This window comes from Euleptes europaea, chromosome 9 (genome assembly GCF_029931775.1).
Source record: "Euleptes europaea isolate rEulEur1 chromosome 9, rEulEur1.hap1, whole genome shotgun sequence".
Lineage (NCBI taxonomy): Eukaryota > Metazoa > Chordata > Lepidosauria > Squamata > Sphaerodactylidae > Euleptes > Euleptes europaea.
The window spans coordinates 74,015,076-74,023,446 of NC_079320.1; positions in this window are offsets into that span (position 1 = coordinate 74,015,076).

The following is an 8,371-nucleotide window of genomic DNA, read 5'->3' on the forward strand; positions in this document are numbered from 1 at the left end:
ATGGAACTTTCATGAGCAGAAGTGGTATATCACCAATAAGGACTATATACCCTGACCATACCCCACCCTCCTGAAAATTTTTACTAGTCTTATCTAAATCTTATCTAAATCTTTTTCAGATTTTCACTTACTGAGCAAACCCCCAATTGATTTCAAGGATCCCTTCAGGTGAAGTCTCGTGACATGCAGAAATTCCCCACAATTTTTGCCTCATGACTAGACCAACAAATTCTCTTTGAATGTAGCTTTACAAAAAATGTAGTGGGAAGGTGCAACACCTGCTTACTGGAAGTGTACAGGCAAACAACAGGAAATAGGCATCAACATATTCCTGTTCTGCTTGTGAGTTCTAAAGACATCTGACTGTTTTTGGAATACAAGGCTAGATAGACCTTATCCAACAAGGGAAGAAGAAGCAGAAGCAGAAGCAGAAGCAGAAGCAGAAGCAGAAGCAGAAGCAGAAGCAGAAGCAGAAGCAGAAGCAGAAGAAGAAGAAGAAGAAGAAGAAGAAGAAGAAGAAGAAGAAGAAGAAGAAGAAGAAGCCTGAGGAGGGCGGGGTTTTGGGAGGGGAGGGACTTCAATGCCAGCTGGCTTCATGTGTAGGAGTGGGGAAACAAATCTGGTTCACCAGATTAGCCTCCGCCATTTGTGTGGAGGAGTGGGGAATCAAACTTGCTTCTCCAGATCAGAGTCCACTGCTCCAAACCACCTCTCTTAACCACTACACCACGCTGGATCTAACAGCTAGGGTTGTTAACAGAAGTTGCTCTACATGCTCTTTGCCCAGTTTCTGAAATCCAACAATGAGTTTCTTTTTCTCCTCTTAAGAACTTGGAGTCTGTTTCAAATCAATTCCAGTTTAATCAAATAAAAGGTTGAAGAGATGAGGGGCAGGAAGGGAGTTTCTGCAAAATGTTGAACTCTCACTCTGCAGATGCTCAGAGGCAGGCGATGTCTTCCCAAATGTTCCTGTGCTCCGGCTACAGCACCAACCTGAGATGTGTAATATAAAACAATGGCAACAGCTGAAGCTTAAAAAGGGTGAACTGGTTTCTCAACAAAGTGAAATCAAAGAGAAATCACTCTTTTAAACAACAAAGGTCATTTATGAATGGGTACTCACTCACGTTTGCCCCGTCTGTCTCGGTTGTTCCTTGGAATTATGCTTGAGTTTTCCGTTCATTAGAGATGACCTCACTATCAGCCATCACAAATCCCGGGACTTCCTGTTCCTCTGTTAATCCGATTTTTCCATCTCCCCTGAAATACCTGTGCATACAGCAAAGCGTGAGACACGCAGCCTTTGTTTTTCTCACAGCCAATTACAAAGCAGATTGTAAAGAGTTGGGGATTCAAATGCTTCCTGCTTCCTCAGAGCTCCTTCTGAGCAGAATAAAGGCTTTTTAAAACCGAAGCTTGGATTTCTCTCCCCCCCTTTCAGATTGCTCTGATGTTTGTTTTTTTGTTCTTAAAATGCTTTTTTTATGCAGCAATTGGGTTTTTTTTTGGGGGGGGCAGATTTTCTCTCACAGTAGGCTCTACAAAGTAAGCCAATTACAAAGCAGCATTTAAAGGGGCGGGGACTTGATTTAAGCTTGGAGACTGCTGGTGCATAGATTCCCAACAGGAAACGGTGGGTCCAGCTAGCAATGAACCTCAGGTAAAACTCCCATGCATAAATGACCAAAGAAAGAGAATAAGGGGGATCAATGGCTGTATAGCAACAAAATGAATTTTGGAATAAATTCCCTCCCTGTAATAACACTAGTAACAGCATTCTTACATTGCTTGTTCACACATTATAGACAAGCACTATTTATTTGTTACTACATTGCTACACCACTTTTTGTTGTTACTCAAAAGCGGTTCACAATAAATGAACAGATTTAAAACCATCCAGAATTGTGATGTGTTAAACACTAACACAATGAAAATCAACTCAGGGAAAAGCCCATGTGGACAATATAGCTGTGTACTGCTATCTGAAGTCAGTGAGACCCTTCCATTCAACTGGAAGCCCATTCCATAAAGGGAAGACCATCACAGAGGATATTCGTCGCCTGGCAGATACTGATTTTGCCTCCTTTAAGGGGATATAAGACAGCAGATCTTGGTTGTCATGCTTATTTAATTATTTACTTCATTCCAACTCTGCCTTTCTCCCCAATGGGGACCCAAAGCAGCTTACATCCCACTCCTTTCCTCCAATTTATCCTCACAACAACCCTCTGTGTGTGCCTCATCCTGTGTCACCCACTGGGTTCCCATGGCAGAGTAAGGATTCAAATCTGGCTCAGATCCTAACCTGACACTCTAACCAATACAAATGCTTATTCTGGTTTCTCTTCAGATCGTATAAATCATTCATACCATGCAATGAAAACGAATGTTCCTGCACAATTGCGCAGGCCCATTGCAAGCATTCATGGGAAGCTGAGTTTTCCCACGACTCTTTGGAGAGGAAGCAGCCATTACAGACTGTGAAAAGTGAGTCTTTTTAAAATTCTGGGGGGGAGGCATTTTTCAAGATAGAGTCACCAAATTTGCAGCGTAGAAGGGATTCACCCTCCCTCCTCCATAGAGCAGTATGGTAAAGTTTACAATGCTTCTCTATGGAGGAGGGGGTGACCCCCTCTAGACACCATAAAATTGGACCCCCTGACCCAATCTTCACCAAACTTCAGGGTTATTGCAAGGGGAGTCCCTTGAAGCTACCCGGAAAATTTGGGAACTCTACTTCCAAAATTGCCTCTCCCAGAGCTCATTAAAAATTCCCATAGGGAAAAGCCTGGGGAAAGCTGAAGCCAAAAAAACCATACCTACTTGGCTAATTCGGCAATTGGCTATCCGGCTTCATTTGTATTCCCAGGTTTTCATATTCAGTAAAACTGAAACCTAAATATTGTCGAAATGGCTAATTTTGGGTTTATTTTCGGTCCAGGTTTATCAATATGCTCAACCCTACTGTGCAGTATTCCAGATCTTTCCAGATCATCTGGAAATTCTCTCAAATTGTCTTCTATATTACAAATTATTTAGACTTCTCCTTGACAGAAGCCAAACCATCGTTTCCTCAGGCTTCTTTCCTTGCTCTCCAAATGAGTTCCGTTCAGGTGTACAATCCCCACCACAAATTACTGAAAACACCGGGAATGAATCTATATTTGTTTGGAAATAATTAGAATTCAGCAGTGAACTGTTATAGTGTGATGTCGCCCTGTGGAATATATAACAGCGCTGATTTGATCTTAACTGTCAGCTCCAGTGCTTGTTCCAATAGAATTAGAAAGGTTAATGTATATGTCTTTCCTTATACAAGTACTCACACTGTAAACTCAAGAGGCGTCCCAATATCCCAGTATGCTTCTCTCCAAATGAGAACATAAGCTAAATTGGTATTGCTGGTGGGATTATTTCCTGTGAGTCAGACTCATATCATTTGGGCCAATTACATTTTAAGAAACCGAATCTGCTGCACAGGTATCGTGGCAATCGGTGGCTTTGCGTTCTGTCAAATCAGCATATAATAAGACTGCCACTAAGACTGATTTCATTTATACCACAAGACAGTGGTGGACTTACTTATGAACTTACCTTTGGGTTATGCTTTAAATTGATACTGAATTTTGTTCTGGTGAATGAACTTACCTTGTACTTACCTTAGTTTGTTTTCAATTTGTACACTTTGGACTGCATCAGTGCATGAGGCAATGCTTTTGTGTTTTGTGTTACAATAATTTTGAATACAATTTTGAAACAGTGCATTCACGTTGATTGTGAGCCTTCGTGCTGCTATTTTTACAACCTCTAGATACTAGCTCGAGATCTATTAGATCTATTGCTATTAGAGCTGATCTCCAGCCAATAGAGGTCAGTTCACCTGGAGAAAATGGCCGGTTTGCCAATTGGACTCTATGGCATTGAAGTCCCTCCCCTCCTCAAACCGCACCCTCCTCAGGCTCCAACCCTAAAACCTTCCGCAAGTGACAAAGAGGGACCTGGGTTGGTTTCCCCACTCCTACACATGAAGCCAGCTGGGTAAGCATGAGCTAGTCACAGTTCTTGTAGCACTCTCTCAGCCCCACCTACCTCATAGGGTGTCTGTTGTAGGAAGGGGAAGGGTAGGTGATTGTAAGCCAGTTTGATTCTTCCATAAGTGGTAGAGAAAGTCGGCATATAAAAACCAACACTACTACTTCTCATTCTCATTCTCCTTCCCCATGTTCAATGGCAGAAAATATAAGGGCCACTTCCCTGTGGCACAACTCTGCATTGCAGGGTTGGGGCCTTGGCTCAGTGGCAGAGTATGTGTTTTCCAAACATGTGGTCCTCCCTTCAGTCCCCATCATCTCCAGTTAAAAGGCTCAGGTGACGTGAAAGACCTCTAACTGAGTCCTTGAAGAGCTGCTACCAGTCAGAGGAGACCATAGTGACCTTAATAGACCAATGATCTGTCTAGGGTGCCACAAAGTACAGTAGGTGATAGGGTTGCCAACCTCCAGGTGAAGTCGGGAAATCTGCTGGAATTATAGCTGATCTCCAGACTACATAAATTACATATTTATTTAATGAAATAATTTCATCCACTTCTCCTGGAGAAAATGGCTGCTTTTAAAGGTGGGCTGCATGACATTATACCCACATTAAATCCCACCTCCAAATCTCCAGGTATTTCCAAACCCAGAGTTGGTAACCCTACTAGGTGACCTTGGGACAATCAGCATCCCTCAGCTTAACCTAGTAAAATGGGGGAAGTGATGCACATTCCCCTTAGATGTAGGATAACAAATATTAGAAAGAAATCTGTTATATGACAATAAAGCCAGAAAATACTATAATGCTTTAAAAAAATTCTTCTTCCTGGTTCTTTCCCCGACAAAACAATCACCAAGATCTAGTGTGGAAAAGAAGCTAGAAAATGTCTTGGAAATGCTTAAAGAACCTGCTATATTGAAGCCAATTAAGGCACTTGTAAAGTTGGTATTTGGGACCCCTGTTGATTTCCCCAGTGCAAGGATTCACATAATACAGAAGAAAAGGCATTTTTAAACCATCTATCTGCTTTCCTTCAGTTAAAAACCACCTGGCCTATAAAACTCAATGACAGGAACTTCCCCAGGGTGCCATTTTTGGACAAAGAAAACAAAAAGGAGCGGAAGCTCTTTCTTTTCCCTCAGTGGAGCTTACAGTGCACTCTCTCTGTCTCTCTCTGTCTCTCTCTCTCTCTCTCTGTCTCTCTCTCTCTCTCTCTCTGTCTCTCTCTCTCTCTCTCCCTCCATCTGTTTGCCTGGCTCAACTTGGGGCATCAATGTGTTTAAAGAAAGTTATAGTGTTTGCCCACCAGAACTCTGCACTCAGCAGCCTTCTTTCTCTGGAAGAAATCAGGCCAACAAAAAAGTTGTGCTTAAAACTTTTTCTTGACGAGAAACAAAAATGTCACCTTTCCAACTGACTGCAATAAAACTTTCAAGGACTCGCTCAGAGGACGGTATGTTTACTAATAGGAGGAGACAATCAAATCTCATAAAAGTGAAGTCTTCAGAATAAATAGAAAAGATTTTATTTCTATTCTTTTGAAACATTCCAGGCCAGATAACAGCTGTTCTTGGATTTTACTGCCTGTCACCCAACAATCAAATCTGGCTCCTTTCTTTACACACAAGAGGTAAGTGAACAGAGACAAACATTTGATTAAGCTCTTGGAGTTATGCATTAACAATAGTTTATTTAAAAAGAAAGAATTCCAAATCTTGACAGCATAAAACATACTGAGGTTTCAAAATACCCACGGTGTCTTCTAAGATTCCCCCCCTCACTGAAATGTCACTAGAGAAGGATTTTTTTTTTCTGAGGAGATGAAGAGATCTTCCTTCAGTCCAAAGATACAAGATCAATTGAACAGGTGACCCAAGAAAAATGTGTTAAGAGTTAACCAGGCTACCCATTACAATTACCACATGAACGCTTCTTCGCTCTTCCAGAACTTAAAAAAAACGATAAGGCAATGTCTTCTTGGGGGCAGATGTAGGATGCATGTATGTAATGTTCTAAACCACTAGGACACAGATATCAAATGCTATTATTATTTCCCCCTCCTTTCCCCTAATTTTTTTTTCTGTACCCTTATAAGAAATATAAAATAATTATTACTAAAAAAGGAGAAAAAAAGAAGAGTTGGTTTTTATATGCCAACTTTCTCTACCACTTAAGGAAGAATCAAACCGGCTTACCATCGCCTTCCCCTCCCCACAACAGACACCCTGTGAGGTAGATGGGGCTGAGAGAGCTCCAAGAGAGCTGTGACTAGCCCAAGGTCACCCAGCTGGCTTCATGTGTAGGGGTGGGGAAACCAACCCGGTTCACCAGATTAGAGTCTGCCGCTCAAGTGGAGGAGTGGGGAATCAAACCCAGTTCTCCAAATTAGAGCCCACCACTCCAAACCACCGCTCTGAACCACTACACCATGCTGGCTTTTCTACACCACGCTGGATGTGGGAGGGAAGGTAGCACGGTATATCCCAACTTCATCAGATCTCGGAAGCTAAGCAAGATTGGTACTTTGATGGGAGATCACTGAGGAAGAATCTGCAGAGGAAGGCAATCGCAAATCCCCCTGCTTCTCGCTTGCCTTGAAAGCACCTTACTGGGATCATTATAAGTTGGTTGCAACTTGATAGCACTTACACACAGATGTGAGAAAAATGTCTCTGCAGCTCAAAATGGCAGCCCAGATTTCTCAACTTCCCCTCCATAACATGGATTACAACTAGCTCCACATCCTAATATGGGTAACCTGTTCATTCTTCACCCTCTTATGGCAGTCATTGTTATTGAAGAGGGCTAGTTAAAAGTACATTAACAACATTAGGAGAAGAGGTAAAGTTGTACAGGAAATTGCAGCTAATGGAGTGCAGTGCTATTTTCCCATGTCCTTTAGGTACAGTTTTGCCCAGAATCAAAGCAGTTTTAGAATAACTTCCAAATACTCACCCTCCACAACATAAAAAACCCCATCAGTGCATATATATATTTCAAATCAAAGAAGTATTGAATGCTTAAGGAGTATGTGCCAGCATCTATACAGTTTTGTGGCCAGACATAGAACTCTTTATTGCATGTTAAACTCCTTATTGCATGTTAAAATATGAACCTTTTTTAGTAATCATCTACTACGACCTTTAAGGTTGACAATGAGGAAATTGAAATTGTTCAAGACTTTCTATTCCTTGGTTCCACCATCAACCAAATGGGAGACTGCAGTCAAGAAATCAGAAGGAGACTGAGACTGGGAAGGGCAGCCATGAAGGAGCTAGAAAAGATTTTGAAGTGTAAGGATGTGTCATTGGCCACCAAGGCGAGATTAATTCATGCCATCATATTCCCTATTACTATGTATGGGTGTGAAAGCTGGACAGTGAAGAAAGCTGATAGGAAGAAAATAGATTCCTTTGAAATGTGGTGTTGGAGGAGAGTGTTACGGATTCCGTGGACTGCCAAAAAAAAACAAATCAGTGGGTTATAGATCAAATCAAGCCTGAACTGACCCTAGAAGCTAAAATGACTAAACTGAGGCTATCATATTTTGGTCACTTCATGAGACGACAAGAGTCACTGGAAAAGACAGTCATGCTAGGAAAAGTTGAGGGCAGCAGGAAAAGAGGAAGACCCAATAAGAGATGGATGGACTCTATAAAGGAAGCCACAGCCCTCAATTTACAAGATCTAAGCAAGGCTGTCAAAGATAGGACATTTTGGAGGACTTTCATTCATAGGGTCGCCATGAGTCGGAAGCGACTTGATGGCACTTAACACACACACAACACACTATGACCTTAGGGTAGTAAATCAACTGTGCCATGATAAGCAGAGTTATGGCCTTCTAAGTCCATTTAGGTCAGCAGGCTTAGGATGGCACTGCTAGACCTGTAAATACCAGCTAACATTGCCAAAGAAGTTATTTTCACTATTGGCAAAAAAAAAAAACCCAAACACACTCTCTCTCTCTCTCTCTCTCTCTCTCTCTCTCTCTCTCTCTCTCTCTCTCTCTCTCTCTCTCTCTCTCTCTCTTTCTCACTCACTCACACACACACACACACACACACACACACACAAAAGCAAAAGGCAGACCATTCCTCAACTATTTGTGTGTGCAGTTTCATGAAAACAAGGACAAACATGCAATTTACATTTAAATAGCTCTCGGGAATATTAAAAATGTAACATATCACTTGTCAGTTTGGACACAATCTAGACAAATTTGGCTTACTTCACTTAATAAGAAGATCCTTCTGAAGGCTGATACAATACAGAGGACTTAATTTGAAGTAGAGATTATAACTCTGTTCTGACATATGCTGAATATTAGTCAGAG